This window comes from Saccopteryx leptura, chromosome 7, assembly GCF_036850995.1.
Source record: "Saccopteryx leptura isolate mSacLep1 chromosome 7, mSacLep1_pri_phased_curated, whole genome shotgun sequence".
Lineage (NCBI taxonomy): Eukaryota > Metazoa > Chordata > Mammalia > Chiroptera > Emballonuridae > Saccopteryx > Saccopteryx leptura.
Genome location: NC_089509.1, coordinates 99,201,424 through 99,228,908, shown reverse-complemented (window position 1 = coordinate 99,228,908; position 27,485 = coordinate 99,201,424).

Sequence of the window (27,485 nt, the reverse complement as noted above, 5' to 3'; positions counted from 1 at the left end):
GTATTTATGTGCAAGAAATAGACATGATCCTGTCATCTTATAAAAACACAAGTTCCTTAAAATATCTAACATACAAAGCACGTGGGAAATTTCCAGAATCTATTGGGGCACTTGGTTCAGTCTTGGTTCCACTATGTCACATTGCTACCTATATATCTTGTAAATCTGCACCTTTTTGCAGCAGCTGCAAAAAGATTGAAAGTAAAAATATAGTCTTCTTCACCCTTATTATAAAATACCTAATAATGCACATGTTTATCATGTTTTAGCACTTGCACTGAACAGAAGAAAGAATTGACAGATAGGCTATATTTTTTCATCTTGGTTATATAATGCCCACACTAGTCTATCTTTTAAATAGTCATTTAATTATTCACATCTATTTTAGATCATACTCTCTGAAAAGGTAGAGACCATATTTGTGAGTGTCCATTATAGTACTCGACTTGTAAGTACATTTACTTTAAAAAAAAATAAAGAAACGGATCACCTATACTCTCAAACATAAGAATAATAACACGAGTAGACTCCTGATAACTATAGAGCTTATTATCTAGTGTAAAATATGTCTAGATCCTTAAGTTTCATTTCTCCCCCCCCCCTTTTTTTTTTACTATAGGTATTTCCATTCCAGCAAAAGGTACAGAAGAGAAAGAGATAAACTGTCAGTTCATTTTACTCCATGATCAATCTAGTGAAAAATATATAGAAGATTAAAGACCACAAAACTTTGTAGATCAGATAGGGTTTTAAATCACTGTTGTACTTCCTGTTCTCAATGACTTTGTGTGTGTCTGAGGAGTGTGTGTTAGTGGCAGGTGGAATTTAATAGCACAGCATCGTGATTTTAGGGGTTCTCTAAAATATACTTCAAGTCATTGTGATGCAAGAGGCATAGCCGTTAGAGAATCTGTCAGTCACAACCTTGACTAGATTGGAACCATCCTCAAACATTTCCTATTGTTGAACACATCTGCTGGACTAATGAGTACTTACCTGGACTACATATACCATTTTACATCTTATGAATGTGACAATGGCAGAGAATGACAGTACCCTTTGTTTAAGAATATTTAAACCTAGATGTGTAAAGAAGAAAGTAAAGGTGAGGGCAGAGAAGATGAAAAAGCATGTGGAGCCAGAGCCATGCTCAGGGAGTCCGTGTGCTCTTTACAGAGGATGCCCGCTATGCCTCGACTGTGCTCATACGGCGGTACTGGTAGCCACGTCAGGAAAAGAGAAAAAAGACTGCTTATAAAACAGAAAGCTATGTTAATCCCCCCTTGGAATCACCTCGATGGAGAGAACCACATGGTATTTTGTGCCAGGTCAAATCAGCAGCCTCTGTTTCGTGCCATTACATTTAGTCGAGAAGTCATACTTCCCACCTCTCTGCTCATTATGTCATGTTAGCCTGACATGCTACTGTCAGCTTAGTATTACAGAGAGAGATGTGTTATAAGTACATAAATTTAACATATAAAATCACATATCTGATTTTAGAAAGTCCTTTGTGATATCTGTTCACATTTTATTGCCTTTCCTCCTTCCCAGATGTTCTTTGTTAATCTATATTCAGACTATTGCTAATTTAATGCCTTTCAGACGATATTTCTGTCATGTTTTGTAAAGTTATTTCTAAGTTTAGTTGGGAACATAAACTAAGTAAATAAAATTAGCTAGAAGTTGTCTTTACTTTTGAGACTTGAGTTAGTGTGGGAAACACAATACAGTGTACAGATGGTGTTCTGTGTAATTGGGGACATGAAACTTCTATGGTTTTGTTAATCTGTGTCACCCCAATAATTTCAACAAAAGGAAATTAATTAATTAATTTGGATAGCACAGAATACTTGTATCTTTAATAAAACTATTAACAAAACTAATCAGAAATGATGGAGAGAGCAACAGATTTTTAAATATGCAGTGGTACCTTGAGATATGAGCAGACCAACATACACTTTTTTTAAGAGACGAGCTGTGATGCGGTCAGTATTTTTATTAGAGATCCGAGCGAAATTCTGAGATACTAGTTGTGATTCGGGAAGCTGACGCTAGTTTTTGTGGTTTCATTTTAAGTAAAGAAAATGTAGTTTTAGTTTTGTTTAAAGTAAAGAAAATGCAGTTTTAATTTATATTTAGTGTTAAGAAAGTGCAGTTTTAGTTTATGTGTCTACAGTGCCTGCATCCCTTCCTCCCTCCCTCCTCCTCCACCATTCACCTCCGTTAGCCACACTCATCTGTCTCCAAGGTAAGAATACACTACTAAATAACACATTTTCTTTTATTTTATATATTTTATTATGCATTGGTAAAGTATACATGTGTGTTTCTTAATTAAAAACATGTCTTTTTTTCATAATTTAGGTTGGTTTGGGGGATGTTTCACAGGGCTGGAACAGATTAAATCTATTTCAGTTATTTTCTTTTTTCTTTCTTTTTTTTTTTTTTTTTTTACAGAGACAGAGAGAGTCAGAGAGAAGGATAGATAGAAACAGACAGACAGGAACGAAGAGAGATGGATGAGAAGCTCATATGTGCCTTGACCGCGCGCCTTCAGCAGACCGAGTAACCCCTTGCTCAAGCCAGCGACCTTGGGTCCAAGCTGGTGAGTTTTTTTGCTCAAACCAGATGAGCCTGCGCTCAAGCTGGCAACCCTGGGGTCTCGGACTTGGGTCCTGTGCATCCCAGTCTGACGCTCTTTCCACTGCGCCACCGCCTGGTCAGGCTATTTCAGTTATTTTAAATAGGCGAAATTTGTTTGACATATGAGTTGACTGACTTACAAATTCTGTTACAGAACGAATTAAACTTGTATCTCAAGGTACCACTGTAATCTATTCAAGGCCAAAAGTGGCCCCAGGTAGGTTTGGTTTGAGGTCCAAGGTCATTTTGCATCAGTCTAATATTAGAGCTTTCACATTAAGCCTGAGTTATGAATTAATCCAAAAAATTTCTTAGGTATAACAAAAATCTAATCCTAGAACCATCATCACAGTCCACACTACAAAGACACAACTCTCAAATTATATCTTATTACAATAATACGTGGTTGGCTGGCCAACTTCTAAGTAGCCAGACACTGTTTCCTTTGTTTGGCAATATTTCCATAATGGTATGGTACATGTGGTTACCGGAATGCTGCCTTGTTCTGCTGAATTAACTGGTTATTTAGAGGGAGGATGAATGCTGACTTCTTAGGCAAAGTTTTTTGGTAATTAAATTGGATGGACATTATACTCTATTTAAGTGAATTTAAATTTATTTTTGGAAATACCTAAATTCCACATGTTATTCTAGGGAATGCAATAGGACTACATCTTAATTCCAAATTCTAGGTAATTTTTGAGTCAACTCTCCTGTTATACAGAGACACTGCAGCCCTTCCTTGTTGTCTCACTGTGGGCCACCCTGGCATCATATAAGAAAAGAGAATTAGAACAAAAAATTCCCACTTAGATCTGGACAGTCTTTTTAAATAATATAAAATATGTGGAATTGTCAAACCTGTTTTATTCTTCCCTCAATGTGTGCAAAAAAACATAAACTCGAGCACAGACTGCTGGGTAAATTCCTAATGTCCCCATAGATTACTCTCCGACTGCAGGCAGTGGAGGTACTGTAGTCTCTGTGCTTTTATAATACGCTTGCTCATATTTAGTAAAGCTGATATTACTTTGACATTAAAAAACTATTTCTGTACACATGTGACATTCCTATGAGGTATTTGTTAGCAACACATCTTCATGCATGCTCAAGTGAATCAGCTTCATTACCTCAGAGGCATTCGGAAGAAATATAGACTTAAATATTACCTCAAAATTCACTTTTTGACTCAACTCCATTCACTCAAGAAATTTCCTGATTTTGTTTCTTGTTAGCTAGTTCTTGCTTAGGGATAAAACAAACATCCAGATGTTCCTGTAGCACAAGACTGCTGAACCAAGGCTGCATTATTTTTTGTTCAACCACCTGTGTATTAGCATCTGTTTCCAATTTTATATATGCAATTTTCTACATTGATTACCATCACTTTCATGATTTTACCAACTACATAATGTAGCAACCTCAAGACTCCTACATTCCAATTTTCTAGATTAGTTTATTATAAAAATATACCACCGTGTTTTCAGAAATCTAACATCTCCTATCTAAAGGAAGTTAATTCAACTAAACTTTTTATTCCCAAAATAATGTAATTACAGCTAATTATATTAGATGCAGTGACATTTTCACATAAGACTTTTTTGGGTAATACAAATTAAATATGACCATTATAGAAAAGTTTGAAAAGAAAACCAGCTACATTTCCTCCCAGTTTTTTCTTCTATATATGTGTATATTCAAATATATACATACTTTATATATATTATAATGTATATACACACACACATTTTGTAAAAGTGGGTTGTGCACCCATATCCATATCTTTATTTCTTTTTTATATTCTTTTCCAAGTGAGAGAAAGGGAGATAAAGAGATACTCCTGCATGCACCCTGACCAGTATTCACCTGGCAACCCCCATCTGGGGTCAATGCTCTGCCCATTTGGGGCAATTCTCACAACTGAGCTATATTTAGTGCCCGAGGCAGAGCCTCCAGAGATTCATATTCAGCATCTGGAGCCAATGCACTTAAACCAATCAAACCATGACTGTGGGAGGAGAAGAGAGAGAGAGAGATATAAGGGGGAGGGCAATGGAGGATGGAGAAGCAGATTGTCACTTCTCCTGTGTGCCCTGACCAGGAATAGAACCCAGGACAGCCACATGCCAGGCCAATGCTCTACCACTGAGCCAGCCAGTCAGGGCCTATATCTTTATTTTTTCACTTAAATTACACTTACTACAATTAGGCATTATTAAGTCATTAAATTTCTGCTTATAGGAGGAAACTCATGGTTTTTATTAACTATTGTAAAACTTCATTATAATGTTAATTTGATGCTAGAGTATTATCAATACTCAATGTACAACAATACTAATATTTAGTCATATTATAAATGCATCAACTCAAAGTGAAAAGCAAATATAATAACTGCCATGAGAGGTATTTTTTGTTGTTATTTGTTTGTTTGTTTGTTTTTTGACAGAGAGAGAGGCAGGGAGAATGAGAGAGACAGGAACAACTAGCTCTTTCTTTATGTGCCCTGATTAGCGAATTGAACCAGCAACCTTTGCACTCTGGAACGACGCTCCTATCCATCAAGCTATCTGGCCTGGGCTTAATTTTTGTTAATTTTTAGAGACACAGAGAGAGGAAGATAGAGGGGAGGGGGAAGAGATGCATTCATTTGTTGGTCACTGAATTGTGCATTCTTTGGTTGCTTCTTGTGTGTGCTCTGAATGGGGATTGAACCTGCAACCTCACCTTTTTCAGGATGATGTTCTTAACTGACTGAGCTAACTGGCCAAGGCCATAAGCAGCCTTTTCTGATGAAAGGCCTTTCACATAATTCTTTCTGTGTTCCAGGCAATCTGTCTTTCTCAGGTCCAAAATCTTCCATTTCTTTTAAAGAGAAGGCTAAGTGAGAAGTTCTGAAACTGAAGAATCAGTGTCCTCATATTTCAGATCTTGCAACCCTGATTATAAATTTTGTAATCTAATCATCATATGTACAGTTAATTATTATATGCAATGTTTAGGGCCAAAGATAGTTCTAGCATCCTCTCTGCTTTAACCTCATCTATTTCAGCATATAACTAACTTCAACATAATTCCATAAACACTTATTGAGCAGGCACAGTAACAGAGATACTGAACACAAGGGTAAGTATGCCTTTCTCCAGGAATTCAATTCTGCAAGGGAGATTGCATGTGAAACACAAATTAATGCTAATGCAATTTGATAAGTAATAGAGATTTGTTCAAAATGCAATAAGAACATAGATGAGAAAGGAATTTATTCAGCTCCAGGGAATGGAGTTGAGTAGAAGTGAGAGAGTGATATTAGAAAGAGTGCTATTTGAATAAAACATTAAAGAACAAATAAGAATTGTCCACTCAGAAAAGGAGAAGACAGGAATCCATGGAGCAAAGATGTAGAATCCTGGCAGCACTGAAAGATGGCTGTTAGAACAGCAGCTGCCACCAAGGACTTGAAAGCAGGAAATTGCCATGATCAGGTCAATGTTTTTAAAGACAGATCGAGGAGGGGGGGGGTGTTGGGAGATTTTGAAGCTATTTCTCAAGCAAAAGAGCAGTTGGTGAGAGTCCATATGTTAAGAAAAAGAAGTTAAAGAAAATTCAGGGCTTTTGAGCTTAAATAAAAATAGTGTATACATGACCAACAGAAATATAACTTCATGTCCTTCTGCAAAAAAAAGATGGTTTTAATTTTTATATAAATATAACACTCACATACTGAGAGTCATCATTAACAGAGTGCTATTCCCAACATTATCCTTAAAATTAGACCTTAATTAATTTTCTAATAAGTGTTCCATCTTTATGAGCATTCCTGGAGTTCAGGCTGAGCACTAATTATAAATAAAGAAGACATATCTCAAGAATAGAAATTAAAACTAAATCTAGCATAAAATTTTAGCCCCAGATATCTGCTATTAATGTCTAGAAAATCCGCTGTAACTTCAAAGAAAAATAATATTTTCTAAAGAACTATTTTTTAAAAAATATGTAAACACACACACAATAAATACACTAGAGTCTCTCTTAGGAGAGTAAACTAGCTCAGGAAGCCTTAAAAAAATTGACCATTACTATACATCCATTGTTATATGAGATACTCGAAATATTCAGGGGAAGATTGTCTTACTGAGCTCTCAAAAGAATCAAAGGAAAGGAAGAATCTTTTTGTTAGCTTACTTTTTAAAAATCCACAAAATTATAGGGTCATTTCACTTCCTTTGTGCGTGGATGGAACAGCCATTTGCTAAAATAAATCTTTGAAAGAAAGACAACTTAGTAGCCGACTCGGAAAACTACAACTACAGGGTAGCATGAAGTGATAAGAGGGGCATGTTAAGATGTGTTCGGAGAGGATTTTCATTGTCATTTTTACAATTTCTCCACGGGTCTATCCTGTAATTTTTCCACCTTGTATTCATGTTTAAGGAGTAACTTTCTGTAGCAACTGGCCCTGATAGGCAGATAGACTAATTTGTACATCTGGACAAAGGTGGATAAGGAACAGACTTTTTGTATTTTCCTTCCTTCTCTTGTCTACTGGCTGGATGTTGGTACCCAGAGTGATGCCATGGCCATAACTGCACGGAGAAGAACTCTCCTCACAGTGGACTAATGTGAATGAGAAATTCACAGTTTTAGATTGCTTATCTTTCTTTAAAAAATTTATTCATTTTAGTGAGGAAAGAAACAGAAAGAAAGAATAAAGTGGGGGGGGGAGAAGAAGCTTCAACTCCGATATGTGCCTTCATTGGGCAAGCCCACGGTTTCGAACCGGTGACCTCAGTGTTCCAGCTTGATGCTTTATCCAGTGCATCACCACAGGTCAGTCCTGGATTGATTTAAAAAAAAATTTTTTTTAGAGAGAGAGAGAGAGAGACAGAGAGAGCCACAGAGAGAGAGAAAGGCATCAATTCTTTGTTGCTGCAATTCAGTTGTTCTTTGATTGTTTTCTCATATGTGCCTTGATGGAGGGTAGGCTGGGGGGGGGGGTTGCAGCAGAGCAAGTGACCCCTTGTTCAAGCCAGCACCAGTGACCTTGGGCTTCAAGACAGTGACCTTTGAGCTCAAGCCAGTGACCATGGGGTCATGTCTAGGATCTCATGCTCAAGCCAGTGACCCTGTGCTCAAGCCAGTGAACCCACGCTCAAGCCAGTGAACCAGCACTCAAGCTGGATGAGCCCACCTTAAGGCAGCGACCTCGAGGTTTCAACCCTGGGTCATCTACTTCCCAGGCCGACACCCTATCCGCTGTACCACCACCTATTTAGGCCTAGATTGATTATTTTTCATCACCTATCATTATACTAATTAATACTTGCAGGTAACAAAACTGAACTTTTCCAACATTAGTAATTTCTCACTTAAAATATGCAATATTTATTTATTGTTCTTAAGAACTTTAGTAAGCAGTTACAAATCAGTGGTAGCAGTTACAAATCAGTATTTTCAAACCGGAATCTTTCACTAGCAATTTATGGACTAAATCTATGGAACATAAGAAAATCTTTTCACAACATGGGAGTTGAACTAATGCACTAGTATACTTTATTAGTGCAGGAAGCCAAAGTTCTCCTTTAAAAGCCAGGTAAAATTGCTGAAAAAAATGCTCAAATTTAAAATTTAGCAGAATTTAATGAGTGCTTTTTAAAAATCATCTGAAAAGCAGAGGGAACAATCCTAGTTACTGACAATGATTAGGATTAAAGGACCTCAATAGACATTTTCTTTGTTATAATCAATAAACAAATATTTATTGAAATAACAGTAGAAGAGAAATGAAAATAACTTAGAAAATGCAACAAAAGAACAAAATACATTTTATAAATTGGAGAAAAGCACACTGAAAAAGGAATTCTTCAACATTCTAAGAGCCTTTAAACAATCTATCTCAATGTAAAGGAGCTAAAAACTGGTCTTCCAAGTAAACACCATAATTAGGGTTCGAGATAACTGAGGCAGTGTGGCCCTAAGCAAAAGTGAGGAGACACAGATTAGAATTTTCTTAGTTTATCTTATTACCTTGGAAGTTGTATTGATCTTGGAAAAATCTCATTGACTCTAGTGTCAAGGGCTAAGAAGTCACAGAATATTGGGATCCCATTAGGTGCTCTTGGAGATAAAAGCAGAATAGCAATTTTCTTTTTTTTTAAGCGAGAGACAGAGAGAGGGACAGATAGGGACAGACATACAGGAGGGAGAGAGATAAGAAGCATCAGTTCTTTGTTGCAGCACCTTAGTTTTTCATTGATTGCTTTCTCATACGTGCCTTGATGAGGGGGAGGGCAACAGCTGAGCCAGTGACCTTGAGCCAGTGACCCCTTGCTTGAGCCAGCAATCTTTGGGCTCAAGCCAGTGACCATGCGGTCATGTCTATGATCCCACACTCAAGCCAGTGACCTTGTGCTCAAGCTGATGAGCTCACACTCTAGCCAGATGAGCCTAAACTCAAGCTGGTGACCTCTGGGTTTTGAACTTGGGTCCTCTGCATCCCAGTCCAATGCTCTGTCCACTGTGCCACTGCTTGGTCAGCCAGAATAGCAATTATCTGATGCTAGACATCTTTCAGGAAATCCCACACTTCCCTCTATTACTCTATCCCGGTGCCACGCAGTGTGTGCCTGGGATCTCTGATTGTGATATTGGGACTGGAATTAAGTTGTGGGGAGGGAGATGGTGAATTTTCATTTCTAACACCCTGAAAAAAATGTATCAAATTATATCACAGGTTCTTTCCTAGTATATTGGCTCTTACAGTTGGCAGAGGTAGATGATCTCAAATGCACTGGCAGTGAGACCAAAGAGGATACAGCAGCATGTCATGTCATCAAGTAATTCCCTGTTTCAAACCACCGGATATAATCATGAGCTTACAGCATGCTGCTTCTATTTTACACATCCAATTGATCTGATATCGATCAATACTGGTGATATCCTAAAGATAGACGATCTGAATAGCATAAATAAACGGCTTATTTGATAATAACCTTGTTTCCTAAAACACAGATTTTTATTATCCTCTCTGAATAAAAGCAACATTCCTTTTTACGTACATGGAACAGCACAAGAAAAACAAAGGCAACAGAAACATGCTAAACTGTTAAACTTCAAGTGATGCTTTTGGAAAGGGAAGGATATGATGACCTTCAAAATGTTTCAGGATGTAACTGAGTGCTCGGAGGAGCAGGATAATCAGTAGATGAAGCTCTTGTATTTAAGCCAGACATAGCACTAGAATTTAAAAATATATATAAATATATACATATATTCTTATCATATATAACTATAGATATTTACCATATATGTAATTGTCATATAATTTCCCACAAAAGACTTCTTATTAGTGACAGAAAGTCATCTGAATTGAGATTTTTGCCAGTTGAACCTCTCTGAAACAACAGTAACATAATGCATGTGAAGTCATCTGGCATAAAACTTAATTATAGGCTTTATTTGAATTCTAGCACAGTGTAACATTTTTAAATTAAAAAAAAAAGACATCTTTGATTGTAGTCACACAGGAGAGAGAGAGGTCACTGTCCAGTGGAGGCATACCATGTGGGGAAGACCTCCACATTGTTCATTTGTACACATTTCATTGGATTGCTGGCAGAATGAAGCCTTTTTACCCCCTTTTTCCCCCAGGACAATTAACTTGCTCATCATCAAGTTAGCTGGGTTAATAACAATACAATCCTGGATCTAACTTCATTAAGAATATTTTCCAGGCAAATGATACCAAATTTAACTTCTCAGGTTCAGACAAAATTAGTAAGTCAGTGTAATGAGGCTTCCGATCATCTTACAGAACTTTCTAACGTTGCATATATTTCTTTGAGAAGAGAATATTTAATACCATACTATTTGTTAGACAAAAGCAGTTGCTATTCAATAGCTGTCCATCTTTCTATACCCAGGGGAAGGCAGCATGTCTCTCCAAAAAATGAAGAGAATATCAATGGGGCTAATCTCTTCAAAGTGCTCCAAGCTCAAAGCAATTGCCTGCAGTTGTAAGGAGTACCCTCCTCATTATCTCAACAAAGGAAAAATGACCAAAATGCAAAAATACTGCCTGACTTTGAGACAGAAATTCTCAAAAGAAAGTTAAAATAAACATTCACCAACTCAATACTAAACTCACCACTTAAAAATTTAGCTTACTTACTTAGAATAAAAATGCGTATATTTATATATAACATAAATTAGATTATATATAATATTATATATACATATATGCACATACATGCCCATACTCATAATGTAGAGTTGTGATATAAAATGAATTTCCTGCAAATGAGTTGTCCTCATAATAAAGTTCTAAAGTCACTTCTTTAGTTCAATTTCTTTCTGACATTTTTAGCTTTCTCTTTCCTATACAAAACAATGTTCCTCTAGTCCCCCTAAAAATAATGTCTCTCTGACTCCTGAGTTAATTTTATGTTGCTGTAGTTAGACCTTCCCTCAATGCTTAGTTCCTTCCCTTTCTCCTGGCTTTCCTTCCCTCCCATGTTCCCTCCCACCCCAAACACACACATACAGGTGCCCAAAGTGAAGCAGACCCCACTATGGGATATAAAAGTGATCTCCTCTCTCTAAGGCCTCATTCTGAAATGTGCACATGACCCAATTCTGGCCCCACAGACACGAGGGAAGTCTGCATGGAAACTTTAAGAAGCAGTTTTCTCTCTTCTCAGAGCCACAGAAACGCGACAAGCTCATCACTTCTGGACGCTGTTTTGTTGCATTTTGACAAGACTTAATGGAGATGCCAGGGCCACCTCACTGCTAACACTGAGGAAGGCAGAACAGGGAGAAAGAAAGAACCTGGTCCTTGAAAACATCTTAGACTTGCTGAATCAATCAAATCTAAAGTTGGCCCTACTTGTGAACTTTCTCTTATGTGAGATAAAAAAAGTTCTTATTGTCAGTGTCAGTTGGGATTCCTGGTACTTGTAGCCAAAAGAATCTTAATCAATAGATATTAAATAAACAAGAATAATCAAGAACTCTTAGAAAACAATATTAATTAAATGAAACTTAATTTACCTGGTATTGAAACATATGACAAAGAAACACCATTAATCTAGTGTAGAACTGCCAAACTAACAGAAAGAAAAATCAATGGAGTGAAGTACATAATCTACTAGCATATCCTAGACCACATGGAAAGTTTATTACCATATTACACAGTATAGAGTAAATGATTTATCACAGACAGTGTCATATTTCACTTAAATGCTGCAGGAAGTATAAGATTGTATTTTGTCACATTTTATATCTCACTCATCAGCAAATTCTGCTGACTGCTTTCAAATATATGATGGCATTTTAACAGTTTCTCAGTTGTCAACTACGTTTACTGGCATAAACAGGATAAGAAGAGGCAATTGAAGCATTTATTCCTTTGAGGACAAGTATTTGATCACCGATGTTTAGAATTGCTAGAAGTATGGTGGTAATAAGAATCAAACCTCCTTTAGGATGGTTTTATTATTGCTTTAAATACTCTACAGACAGTGCACCCCACCTACGGAACTCTGTAAGCCTGCTCTTGCTATGTCACTGCCTTGGTCCAAGCTCTTTAATTCTGAGTCACAATATGAACATCCTCACTGTTCTCTCTGCTTCCACTCTTGTCCTGGATAGAGTTTTGGTCAACATAGATGAAAACTTGTTTTTTTTTTTATTTGTTGGCTTGGTCTAATGTAAGCAATATTCCATTCTTTCATTGCTTAAAACTGTCCAATGTCCTCATGTTATACTCAGATAAAACTCAATTTCTCTACCATGGCCACTGAGGCCCTTCATAATGTAGCTCTTGCTTACCTCTTCACAGTCTCATCATGCCAATCTCGGCTTTATTCATTTTGCTCTTGTCACATGGATCTCCTCAACCTTATTCTACCTCAAGTTCTGTCCACTTGAGCCCTCTTCCTAGAATATTCTTTCTCAAGATCTAAGGAATGAATTACATCTCACTTCCTGCATGTCAGTCTTTTTTCAGAGGCCTTTTCTAAACAGCTTTTATTCAAAATATCAACTCCCTGTGCTTTCACTCTATTATACTTACTATGGCTTTATGTATCTTATACCGTGTGTGTGTTTATGTGTGTGTGTGTGTGAGAGAGAGAGAGAGAGAGAGAAACAGACAAACAGATAGAGATAGATAGGAATATAGTCAATAATATTGTAATAACTATATATGGTGTCAGAAGGGTGCTGGATTTATCAGGGTGATCAGTTAGTAAGTTATAAAATGTCCAATCATGGGACTCTACACCTGAAACTAATATTGTATGTCAACTTTAGTTGAAAAATAAAAATTTAATTAAAAAATAATAATAAATGGGGGAAATGATTTAATTTACTGTTTCTCCTATCAGAATGCAAACATGGTAAAGCAGAGATTTAAGTCTTTTCACCATGTTTATATACATTATTTTGTAATGATGAAAAAAAATGTAACAGGTACTATTTTGTTATCATCATTACAGAGGCTGAAATTTAGGCCTAGAAATGTTAAGAAACATGCCCAAAGTTAGAGAACTAATCAGTGGTAGAATCCGGATTCAGAATCAACCACTGTTATTCTGAAGACTATTGCTCTTAACTGCTCTATTGCCTTTGAATGTAATTAAAATTTTAAAAGGCCCAATATAAAGTTAAAACACTATATCATTAGAATACTTTTATAGGACATAAAGTTGAATGTAGGAGATTATTAGGATATAAATACAAAGTGTAAAAAACTATAATAAATATATATATTTTAGTACATTTAGTAATTATACAGTATTTTACTGTATTTAGCAATATATAATAAATTTACATTATATATAATTATATATCATAATTTTACTTTTTTTTTTTTTGCTTTTTTTTTAAATAAATTTTTATTAATGGTAATGGGATGACATTAATAAATCAGGGTACATATATTCAAAGAAAACATGTCTAGGTTATTTTGTCATTAAATTATGTTGCATACCCCTCGCCCAAAGTCAGATTGTCCTCCGCCTCCCTCTATCTAGTTCTCTGTGCCCCTCCCCCTCCCCCTAACTCTCTCCCTCCCTCCCTCCCATGTCCTCCCTCCCCCCACCCCTGGTAACCACCACACTCTTGTCCATATCTCTTAGTCTCGTTTTTATATTCCACCAATGTATGGAATCATGTAGTTCTTGTTTTTTTCTGATTTACTTATTTCACTCCGTATAATGTTATCAAGATCCCACCATTTTGCTGTAAATGATCTGATGTCATCATTTCTTATGGCTGAGTAGTATTCCATAGTGTATATGTGCCACATCTTCTTTATCCAGTCTTCTATTGAAGGGCTTTTTGGTTGTTTCCATGTCTTGGCCACTGTGAACAGTGCTGCAATGAACATGGGGCTACATGTGTCTTTACGTATCAATGTTTCTGAGGTTTTGGGGTATATACCCAGTAGAGGGATTGCTGGGTCATATGGTAGTTCTATTTTCAGTTTTTTGAGGAACCACCATACTTTCCTCCATAATGGTTGTACTACTTTACAGTCCCACCAACAGTGGATGAGAGTTCCCTTTTCTCCGCAGCCTCTCCAACATTTGCTATTACCCGTCTTGTTGATAATAGCTAATCTAACAGGGGTGAGGTGGTATCTCATTGTAGTTTTGATTTGCATTTCTCTAATAACTAATGAAGCTGAGCATCTTTTCATATATCTGTTGGCCATTTGTATTTCTTCCTGGGAGAAGTGTCTGTTCATGTCCTCTTCCCATTTTTTTATTGGATTGTTTGTTTGTTTGTTGTTGAGTTTTATATCATAATTTTATATAGTTTCATAAAAAATATAAAAATTTTAAATTCTAATTTATGTGATTTCATATATTTTTTTGTTTATTAATATTTTGTTTTTTTTTAAATGTTGGCAATAATCACATAAAACATTTAAAATAATAAAAAATACAAATATTAAAAATGATGTCTTCTATGGGCATAGAAAAAAATGGAATGTTACTGTGGTTTGAGAGCACCAATATTACATTCTTTCTTTTCCTGCTCTAGTTTGGACCAACCTGAGGAGTGGATACAGGAATCATAGGGACGGAGATAAAAATATCACCTTAAATGTGATATGGATGAATTAAAAAAAATGACCCAAATATGCAGCCTCATCAGTGTCCTAACATTTGCCATAATTAATTAACCCTGTCCTGCCAATTATTGGCAGAGCTATAAAACCTCAGGTTTCTGCAGTTGGAATGGTCTTCTGAACACAATAGATGATAGAACCCATGTAATCAGAGAACAGATTTTTCCCAAGGGGAGGGTCAGAGAATTGACTCAGTGCAACTTGCTCTGTTCTTTCTGAACTCTTCAGTTAAGCAAAACACTCCTTTCACAGAATGAGGGGAAGGGAAGGGAAAACAGAATAGAGAAGGGCTAAATTTACTCCAGGTCCCTTTCCTCCATGCAAAAGTGACAAATAGAGGGATTAAGTGTTAACTTCTCATACATATAAATGCCACCTTTCACTTGGCTTCAGACAAAGCTTTATCTGTCCTTCCCTCCTTTCTTTCTGACTCATTTTGGAAGGAGATGGGTAGGACTTTAGGATGGCTGTAGGTAGGAGATCATTAGTTTTCATCTAGACAATTATAGGAAGTTAAAAAGATTGTATGGCTTTACTGTTTCATACCTGCATGATTCACTTGCATGTTTTTCCCACCTTCATGTATAAAATTTTTTAAACTTTATTTTATTTATATTAAAAAGTATATATTTTCTTTAAAAATGTATAGCATAGGAAAACCACCTCAAAGAGAATGCCTATATACATTTTGATGGCTATAAAGCCAGGCTTTTTATAAGCATCTATTGGCCAAGGTTCTGGCAGGAAATAAAAAACAGACACCCAAATGGAAATTTTAAAGAACTCACTAATAAAGTGACTATATACAGAGGGGGAAAATACAGTAGAGGGAATTTTACCTCATTAATTTGAGAGTGAAAGAAAGGAAGGGGAAGAGAGAGAGAAAAGTATCAACTCATTCCGCTTAATTGTTCCATTAAGTTGTATACTCATTGATTGCTCCTCATATGTGCTCTGACTGGGGATTGAACCCATGGCCTCAGTGCACCAGGATGATGCTCTACCCACTAAGACATACAGCCAAGGCCAGTAAAATAAAATAAAAACACATTAATTAGGAACAGTGGAAGTTAATTTATACTGTGCTGAAACAGGCAAAGAGTGGAAATGATCTAAGTAGATCTTGGCTGAGAACTAGAGCCCAGATGTGGGGCTGCCTGACAGAAGCCAATGCTGTCAATCAATGCAGCCATCCCCACAAATGCACCCAAGGTGGAACAGAGGAATAAATGCTCCAACTTCTCCTGCCCTCTCCTCTCCTGTTAGTTCCTCTTACTGGGATTCCAAACAGGTTAATGGGTCAGTCAGTTTATCAAGGGAATAAAGGAGGGCAGAAAAGAGCAAAAATGGATGAGTAAAGTGACAGAGCTAGTGAAGAAATATCTATCTGCTGATCTCTTAGTCTCTTTATCTATCCATCTATCCATCTATCTATCTATTGTGAGATCATGTCCCACACTCAGTTTGTCACTACCTTCACCTTCACTTTGAATCACAAAAATCTATCTTTGTATTTACTTACATACACACATTCTACATTTTTATGACATTTCTAAGGCCACATGGTATTCCACTGTAGGAGATATTAGATATTTGAACAAAGTCTTATTCTTACACATTGAATTTATTTTCAAATTGTCTTCAGTTGTTATCTCTTCATGATGTGTTCAAAGATGCCCTTTTGAATTATTTTTGAGGATTATTTTTTAATTAATATAAATAATGCCCTCTTAATTTTATCATTCAACACAAAATGAGAATTTCCAATAAGCCAAGAAAGCTTTTAAGGCTTTTTTAACACAAGTCCTACCTTTGTTACTGAAAACAGTGGCGTGATACTCTAACCTTGTTGACTGACATATGATGGGACCATTGAGTACTACTGTCAACACAGTATTCATTATATTGTAATCAATTGGCTGCTCTAAACTTCAAAGCAGGGTCTAGGTTTTCATATAAGTAGCAATGTTTAATTGAGATTATAAAGAGGGAAAGAAATGTATAAAATATTTTGGATCTAGGCAGAGGAATGGAGATAACAGATCTAGAACTATGACCTAGTTTAACAGTCACAAAACAAACTGATTGTCAACTATGGCAAATAAATAAATAAATACAGACAAACAGAGACAATTTGACTTTTGGTGAGGGGTATACAACATAATCAAATGTCAAAAATAATCTGGAGATGTTTTCTCTGAACATATGTACCCTGATTTATCAATGTCACCACATTAAAATTAATAAATTAATAAATAAAAGGAAAGAAGAACAAAGATATTTAAAAACTTCCACAGAGGGTGAGAGGAAATAAATGTGATGAATGTGGGGGTGGGATATAAAAGAAGAAAAACAGTAAAATCTGATAATTATTGTCTCTAATATTGTATGATGAGAAGTATGATTAACTCAGCTCTTTGTCCATTAGAAGGAAAAAAAGAAGGGAGAGAATAAGATGAAGAGAAGGGAGCTAAGAGCAAGGAGGAGGAGGAGGAAGAAAGAAGTAGAGGAAAGAAAAAGAAGCAGAAGTAACAGAAACATCATTGTTACAACTTAATTTTGATAAGGGTGAATGGTTCCTAATGCAACATGGATAAAGAACCAAATCAAACATTATCTAAGGCATGGTGAAAGGATAATAGAATAAAGCAGAGTAATCAAAACCTCAGATTAAACTGAGTTTGTGAGAACAGACATGGGTACATTATACAGCTAACATAGGAGTGCCATTTATTTTTTCCTGATCCTTATGCAGCTACAAGGTACTCTTTACAAATCACGCTCTGATGGCACAGAGAGCATATTACATAAGGAACAGTTTAACTTTATAGTTTTCCCAGTTATTACCTGCAGACTCTTGTCTATTGCTTCAATTTGCTTTGTAAATAAAAATTTTACTTATCTCTACATCACTGAATCCCAGAGTTAGAACAGTTCCTGGAAGATAGCATCCTTACACTAAATATTTGTCAACTGAATTCACACAATTTCCACTATTACACCAACAAAAACAAAAGAGAGAATGATAAAATTATTGAATAGAAGGCATGGCATGAAACGCATATCTATTATTCAGAGATGTTTCTCAAACTCATTGTTTTAAAATATTTACAGAGAACAGTGTATTGATTTTCATAATACTAATACCACACTATTTCTTCTTTCAAGTTTTCTCTCTTTTGGTAGTGAGGTGCATAGTCAGGGATGTTTCATGAAGATGACTTAAAACATTTTTTTATTTATACTCTTCTTATATTACCAGTGTGAAAAGACATTTCTGAGCTCAATCATATTTGAGTAAATTATATTTGAATATTGTTTGAAATTTAATTTTAGATAAGTGTAACGGCAAGTTATCATAAGTACCAACTGTGCAGGCTCCGTCTCCAGCCATGGTGTGCTATTTTTCTGGGCTGATTTGCACATCTGTTGAACTGCAATTTCCCTTAAAGGATTATCCCTTAAAAAAGTATAAGCCTGACAGATTAAGGATGATAATCTTTTTAATTTTGTATATACAGTCTATGATAATGAAGACAAATGCTTGGGCTACTTGACTTTGGGCTATGAAGTATGTGTGGCCTGCAAATTTTAACCATATTAATTTTATATTGAATAAACTATTATATGCTATTAGGTTAAAATAATACATTACTCTTAATACCGTAACTTTATGTACCTTAGAATAACTCAAAGATCTGATTTTGTCTCATTTCTTTAAACAAATGCATTTTTCTTGATTAACATATGCATAAAAATGTCATTTATCATATTTCAAAATGAGCTATGCTAACATATACATGTACTTTTTATTATATCTGTAAATATATAGGTATAACTAATTTTATGCTTTGGGATATATCATTGCCTAGATGATATTAAGATATAGCTAGTCATGCAACTTATTTCTCACACTTGTCATATAGGTACAAATCTTTTTGAATTTTTTAATGCATTGAAAAACAACTTGGTATTAGCATATTGTTATATGCATACAAGTACTGTAAATACATTTGCAAGATGTTTGTTACACTAATACTATAAATCTTCATTAAATATGGTGGCATTTATTTAGAATTTGTTACTATTTGGACATTTTCTAGACTTAAATTGTGTATAATATTATGAATATAAACTCTGTAATGGACTTCCAAGGGGATATTTTATTTATATATGAGATATTTACAAGAAGCTTTTGCTCCTCTATGCCTACAATGTTATGAATATAATTCATTTTTTTAAAGATTTTATTTATTGATTTTACAAGTGTGGTAATGTGAAGTGTCAACTCATAGTTGCTTCACTTTAGTTATTCATTGATTGCTTGTCGTATGTGCCTTGACTGGTTGTAAGTCCAGGGTTCGAATCAGCAACCTCAGGATTTCAGATCGACCTTTTATCTACTGCACCACCACAGGTCAGGTTATGAATATAATTCTATGCAGTACAACTATAATAAAGAGCTAAGCAACAAAATAAAATTACACTTGTTTAAAATATACCACACAAAATTGAGGAATTAAAAACATAAATGTGACTTCTTTATATCACCCAGGTTAACTGCAGTTACAGTAGTGGATTGCACCTGCATAATACTGTAATTTGTACAATTAATCATTTATTTCCTGCTCTGATTTAACCAGAATGGGTTAGATTCTTACTATCTCATATAGTCTTATAAGAAGAGTTTGATCATCATTAATTGATTAAAATATCACAATTTATGGCTTTTTTTTAAAATCAAAACTTCTGTTGAAACTAAGACAGAATTATTTGCCAGATGTACAAGAATAAAAGTTTTGTATTACTGAGCAATACTGTTGTCATTTAAATTTGAGGCTCGATTTTTAAATATTGATAATATTGATTTTTTATAATAAATGGTATTTCCCCTTTGGATCAAGAAAAAGTAAAATGTTTAACTTACATTTTAGAATTTTATTCTCAAGTTTTAAATAGTATAAAAAAGCATTTAAGTTTTACTTTTGAATATTATTTTTGTCTCAGGATACCATGTCCTAATGGACATAGGAAAATACAATGTTTAATTTAGGTTATAAACCCAATTGATGAAGTCACCTAATTCAAATCTCTTATTTTAGAGATGATAAAGTTGAGGTCAACAGAAATAAAGTGTCCTGCTCAATGTCATGTTACAAATCATAAATGAACAACAATCATTTTTCTTTGGAGCCTCACTTTGTGACTGACTCAAATGTCCTTTGCTGACTCATGAGATGTGAATAATTTATAGATGTCTCTACAAATTCAATTCAGTCTCAGATAAGATTATTTGTGAGTATTGGGGAATATTAAATAATTATTCTTTAAACTGTAAAGACAATTCCAAAAGGAGGCCGTGCAGGTGCTCACATAATCCAGCCCTCATCACTCTAATGGGAATTTATATTGAGGGTATAGGGTTGGAGTTCCAGATCCCATCAAGAACATACAGGCACTGCCTGACCAGGCGGTGGCACAGTGGATAGAGCATCAGACTGGGATGCAGAGGACTCAGGTTCGAGACCCCGAGGTCGCCAGCTTGAGTGCGGGCTCATCGGGTTTGAGCAAGGCTCACCAGCTTGAGCCCAAGGTTGCTGGCTCCAGCAAGGGGTCACTCAGTCTGCTATAGCCCCCTGGTCAGGCATATATGAGAAATCAATCAATGAACAACTAAGGAACCGCATCAAAGAATTGATGTTTCTCATTTCTCTCCCTTCCTGTCTATCTGTCCCTCTCTCTGACTCTACCTCTGCCACAAAAAAAAAAAAAAAAAAAAAAGAACATACAAGCACCAAGGATGCCCCTTTGTGCACAAGACACATCAAAAACCTGGCAGATAATAGTAGGGCTATCCTCTCTTCCTTTCTTCTTCCAGAAACAATAGATGGGCCCCTAGTGACAGGATTCTGTGTCTTAGTCAGCTTTGAGTCAAACATTGTCAAGTGGTCATTAATGGGGTTATTTCAATATTTATAGAAAATGGATCATTTCTTCTAACAGATCATATATCATTATGAAACTGAATATTATTAGAAAAATAACAGGCAGAATAACATAAGGTTTAAAATCTAGTTTCTGGAATTAGATGGCCTGGCTTTGCATTTTGACATCATATTAGATCAGCTAGGTGTCGTTAGGCTTATTGTTAACTTTTGTCTCAGTTTTCTCATCTGTGGAAAGGGGACAAACTCACAATCTTAATGAGTTAGGGTAAATATTAATAAGTTCTTACATGAGCTAATTTAGATGGTCAAATAGACACTAGTGAAGGGACTAGATCCAGAGTGTGGACTGAGATTGTCACACTATTGAGATAATACCCTTCTGCATACCTTAATTCAGCAAATTTTTTTTCCTGTAAAGAGTCAGATATTAAATACTTTAAGCTTCACAGGCCATATGGTCTCTGTTGCAACTACTCCATTCTGCTGCTGTAGTGTGAAAGCTGCCTTTGACAATATGTGAATGAATGGGTTTAGCTGTGTTCCATTAAAACTCTTTCTGAACACAGGCCAAGCTGGCCCATGGGCAGTGGTTTGGCAATCTTTGTTCTACCTACAGTCCTTTCGAATTGCATGATTTTTTCACTCCAGTTGGTGAGGACACAAACAATTCCTAGTCTTGGATGAGCTCTGGGGAATTTTCCTTTTAACTCTTCAGACAGATTATTCCCTGGCCTTAGGTGTCAGATACTGATTCCTATTCAGCTAATCCTGGAGGGGATCTTCTGCGAATTCCCAGAGCCTTTCTCTGGGTGCTGCTCTCCTGTCCTGGAGTCTGTCCTGTAAATCCTAGCTGCCTGGCTGCCCTGGACTGCCCACTCTGTCTCCTCGATTCTGGACGACTGCTCAGTTTCCCTTTGGTTTCCATCCATCCTGAGCTGTGCTCTAGAAACCTTCTCCAAAGAGTATTCTGGGGCTGTTATAGGGTTCACCTTATTAACTTCCTTTCTCTTAGGTATTGCTGTCTTTCATTGCCCAATATGTAATGTCTGAAAAACGAGTTTTTATAAAGGGGAGCCCCAAAATGAGAAATTTGGCTTTAGGAATAGTAGCTTTTTAGTTGTAACGAATAATGGAGACATGTAAGAGTTAGGAAATAATTAATCTGTTTGCTATTCTCTCTTAAATGTCTCCTTGATCTTTACTTTGAAATGTAGCAGAAAATTTACTTTTGCAGGATGTTGGGGAAAGCTTACATTGGGGAGGGCCCTGACAATCAGGGGAGTTTAAATCGCAATAGTTGCTTATAAAAGTCGAGCCACAGGATTTATTGTGAAAAGTTAAGACCTATAGATTTATTAGAAGCTTAGTTTACAAATCTTTTTTTTTTTCTTCATTTTTCTGAAGCTGAAAACAGGGAGAGACAGTCAGACAGACTCCCGCATGCGCCCGACCGGGATCCACCCGGCACGCCCACCAGGGGCGACGCTCTGCCCACCAGGGGGCGATGCTCTGCCCATCCTGGGCGTCGCCATGTTGCGACCAGAGCCACTCCAGCGCCTGAGGCAGAGGCCAAGGAGCCATCCCCAGCTTGCCCCGGGCCATCTTTGCTCCAATGGAGCCTTGGCTGCGGGAAGGGAAGAGAGAGACAGAGAGGAAAGCGCGGCAGAGGGGTGGAGAAGCAAATGGGCGCTTCTCCTGTGTGCCCTGGCCGGAATCGAACCCGGGTCCTCCGCTAGTTTACAAATCTTAATTTTTACTTTGTTGCATTAGAAACACAGGGAGTTCTCTTGTAGAAAGTTCCTAGAGGCGCCAGACCCCAGCCATTCTGGAGTAACATCAAGGACACCAGATAGACCTGTTCCAGAATCAGGAGGACATTCCAGAGAGGCACCCCTGTGAACTGGACTCCTGCCTCCTGCACACTGCTACGTGACTGACTGCAGGCTCTATAGTAAGTTACTAACCTTCTAAAAGATGCATAGTAAGCCAAGACTGTGAAGGCAGTTCTTTTAGACAGGAGTTTCATGCCTTTTCAAGTTGCTGAAATTTGAATTAAATATGTTACACCTATTTGGTGGCTGTTGCTCATGAAACTGGAAAAAAATAAAAAGGAGATAACACAAACCCCAGCCTGTTTCAGTAACAGTTTCATATATTTTGTCTGTTTTTCTGCTAGTTGTTTCAGGTAGCATGGTAAATCTGGTCTCTGTTACCGTACTTTGTTTTGGAAGTAGAAGTCCTTGTAAGGTGGTGGGCAATGGGGGAAGGTCGCGTGAGAAACCAGGCCCTGGAACTTTGGCTAGAATCGCCCACACCCATGCGCACCAAAAGAAACTTCCCAGGAGTCCTTTGGAAAAGAGTGACTGTCTGCCAGCCAGTGAGATTTCACCATGTCCTATCAACTTGACCACCCTAGATGAGACCCTTTAAATATCCTCCACATGGTTTAATCTACGTGACTTCTCTGGTTTCTGTCTCCAGGGCCAGAGAATATCATCTGGGAAGTGCTGCACTAAATAAAGCTTTTATTATTCCACACTTCGTAGCTATGCCCTTCCTTCTTCCTCGGCGGGGAAAAATACCTTACATTTGGTGCCGAAACCTGGAAGGAGCTGAAGCCCGCTGGGGCTGCTCCTCTCCCCTTCCCCTCCGAGAAAGAACCAGGATTTCTGACTTTCCAACCACTTCAGCACACCATGCAGTAAGTCCTCTGCCTCCAGCCTCCCCTCAGTTCTTTCCGCTGAGACTTCCTGTCCGAAACCACAGCAGTGTCAGGGACCCCTTTCCTGTTCTGAGTGTGTGTGTGCCCATGGAGATGTCCCAGTCACATCCACTTTACCTAACCATCCGGTGGGCAGAGCTTGAGTTGCAGGACACCAATTCTTATCTCTGACCACTCTGATTACTGAGGGTGACCGTGGGGGCACAGGAATCTAAACCTGACCCAAAAGCACTCCTGGAATTGCCTTATCCGAAATCTCTCCCTCCCTAAAGAAGAAGAAACTGTTCTTCTTCTCCGCTGTGGCCAGACCACAGAATCCACTGGATAATCGAACCAGGTGGCCTCCTGAAGGGACTTTCGATTTTAACACCCTCATCAATCTAACTATCACCAAAAGAACTGGGAACTGGTTAGAGATCCCTTACATTCAGGGCTTCTAGTATTTGCGCTCCCGTCCTAATCTCTGTGCCGCCTGCTACATGGCGCAGGCCCTTTTTGGCCAGAGAAACCTCACCTAAACCCTCCGCTCCTGATCTTTCCTCTTTTGCCGACCCCCAACTCTCCTCCCCTCCTGCCTGACCCTTGGGGGTGCCCCTCTCATGGGACCCCTCTGTAGTCCCTCTGGGGACCTCTTCGCTCAGGTCTCTTCCCTCCAGGAGCCCCCTGGCCTCCCTTCGCAGGATCCTGTTTCTCATTCACCTGCAAATTCCAGTGTTTCTTTCTCCTCCCCTGCTGGCCAGGGGCCCCTCCCTTCTCCACTGTGTTTTTAAGCCCCTCCTCCATCAGGCCATTCTCCACCTACCATTGACCCTCACACCGTTTTATATTTCTCCAAACCTCACGGCCTAACCCGATCTTCTTGCAGGAAGGCCTGGCCTTGTCCTGCCTCTGGCTCCAGTGTTTCTGGCTGGATCTGGGTGCTGGGATCCCCAGGAGCCTCCCTCCTCTTCTTTTCAACCCCTAAGCCCCTATCTGGGACCTGTGAACATGGTATTTAAAGTTTTTAATGGTCGCGGCTAACAGGAAAAAGCCGAGGTTGTTCGCCAGGCCCACATGCAGCAGAAGGTAACACTCCAGACCCAGGCTCTTGTGGCAGCCCTGAGGCCGGCAGAGCAACAGGGGCAAGGCACAGGAAGTGCCCGACCCAAGTCTGCGCCACAAAGAGAAATCCCACCAGAAGCTTGCTTTAAGTGTGTCCAGCAGGGTCACTGGTTCTGGCAGGGCCCCTGCCCGCAGCTGCCCACTGAGGTCTGCCCCAACTGCAAGCAGCCCAATCACTGGCGGAGCTATTGTCACTTTGGGCAATAGGCTTTTCTTCAGGGCCTCTACGTGGAGGACAAGCCACCCAAATGAGAGGCCAATCCAGCCAGGTGGGCCCACCGCTCAAACTCCTCCACCTCATGGACGACTGATGCAACCTGGACTTAAAGACTCCCATCACCCACGCCAAACCCAGGGTAATGCCACAGGAATGGATAAGTCCATTTCAGTTCCTGTGGACATGGGGTCTACCTTCTCTGTTATGCCATCACACTCTGTACCTTTAGTTTCCTCACAGGTCTCGGTTATGGGAGTGGATGAGACCCCTTCCTTTCCCCTTCGTACGCCACTCCTGACATGAAGTTTTGCCTCAAGCTGGCCCCCATGCAGGACCGCTGGCAGTCAGAACCACTGGGCCCTACCCATCTCTGGCTCACCAAAAGGCTCGACCCTGCAAATCCTCCTATTGTTCCTCTTTTTAAAAAAATCCTTACACGACCACATCTGTGAAGTTTCTTGAGTCATGGTCAAACAGATGTTCCTCCTGACTCCCCTCAAAGCCACCACCACCCAATCTCCCTTCCCCACAATGCCCCTAATCAGCAGGAAGTAGCCAGATGAATAATGGTGCTTCTATTTAACACAAAAGGTCGTAATGTAAGGTGGTGGGCAATGGAGGAAGGTCATGTGAGAAACCAGACCGGGGAACTTTGGCTAGAACTGCCCACACCCATGCGCGTCAAAAGAAACTTCCCAGGAGTCCTTTGGAAAAGAGCGACTGTCTGCCAGCCAGTGAGATTTCACCACGTCATATCAACTCGACCACCCTAGATGAGACCCTTTAAATATCCTCCACACAGTTTAATCCACGCAACTTCTCTGGTCTCTGTCCCCCGGGACCAGAGAATATCATCCGGGAAGCACTGTACTAAATAAAGCTTTTATTATTCCACGCTTCGTGGCCACGCCCTTCCTTCTTCCTCGGCAGGGAAAAATACCTTACAGTCCTGATAGCGTCTTATTATTTCACATACAAGGAACTGAGGCCCAGAAATGTTTAGAAATATCATCAAGACCATTCAGCTGGTAAGTATTGGAGACAAAATCCAAAGCCAAGGCTTCTCTAACTTCTAAATGAGAGCTCTACCCACTACATTCCACTGCTTCTATCAGGAAGAATTACCTACAACCTGCCTTTTCAATACAAAACAATGAACTGTAGCCACAACTAAGACTTGAAATCCAATGTGAACCAAAGATTTTTGGGGATATCGTGTTATATTTTTTAAATTTTTGGAGGGATTTTATACTTTTCATATTTTCCAATGGGATCTATCATTCCCCTGCCTTACCCTCCCATTTTAGCAATTTTATTGTGGTTCCCTTTGTGGAGAATATTTAGGTTTTTCTCCAAATGATGGAGAACCTTGACCATTTTGATGATTTGATACTGATACGAGTTCTATGGGCAAGTCCTCACCTGGCTCAAACTTCAGCTTCTGCACCCTCTAGGGATGTGGTTTTGCAAATGCACTGGAATTGCCTTTGACAAAGGAGAGATAGGCAGGCATGCCTTTCTAAACTACATAAACATGAGGAAGTGAGAAATGTGGAAATGTAAGTATAAATTCTTTCAGTTCATTTTTATTACTTCACAGAATTCAATTTAACATTTTCTGAAATTGTAATAAATTGTTGAATGATAAAAACATATGACATTTGAGTATGCCAAGTGAGAGATATTATTTAGATAGTGAATGTTTTCAGAAATGTGTAGCATTATATCATCAGGAGGCTCTCTGTTTAATGAGAAAGAAATACATATCCTTTTGCAAGTACTCGAGTTATAAATATATACAAATATATGTATATATCTGCAAACACCAATAATCTGTTTGTCACAAGCAATGTATTTGCAAATAAAACATTATGTAAATAATGTTATGCCACATGCAACTCCATTTTTAAATGTGTGAGAAGCAGATTTGTTATAGCAACAGAAAAGTTAAAGTCTTGATGGTGATTCATACATCTTTAAATCTTGATTTTAATTATATTGTATATGTGATGTATATACAACTTTACTTCTTATTTCACCATTTTAGTTATTTTTAATATTAAATAAAAATGAGGTTTGACATTTGTTTCTTTAATGTTTACTCCTTGGTGTTTATGTTTTCACTAGAAACCTTCTATACTAGTACACAGCCTCAGGCATCTATTTGCACACAAATATGTACCCTTATTTCTCTCACCCCTGAAACAAATGAAATGACTTTCTAAGACTCATTCTAGCTAGATATAAGTGGAAGGCAACTATAGCAGGATGTCCACATTATAGGATATACATTATCTTTTTGAAATACATTAGAAAACCATAAGAAATTGTCTCCATGGGGAACTCTAGTTGGAGATATTAAATAATTTCCTGAAAATTTAAAAGAAGCTAAAGACTTAAAACTCTGAATTATATATATGTGTATATATATATATGTGTGTATATATATATATATATATACATATATATATGGTCTACCGAAAAGTTCTGTCCGTTTCTATCACAACAAATTTCAACATGTAAGCACATGTTTATTTGGCGCATGTGTGCCTCTCTATTTTTATCACTTAATGTATACATACTGACCTAGCAAATTAACTAAAACAAAGTTGATTCACATTAGTCTTATGTGTGAAGTGATAGTGTACCCATGGCTACTGATAAAGTTCATTTATGCCACTGTAATTTTTACGAATTTCAACAAGGAAGAAATGCTAC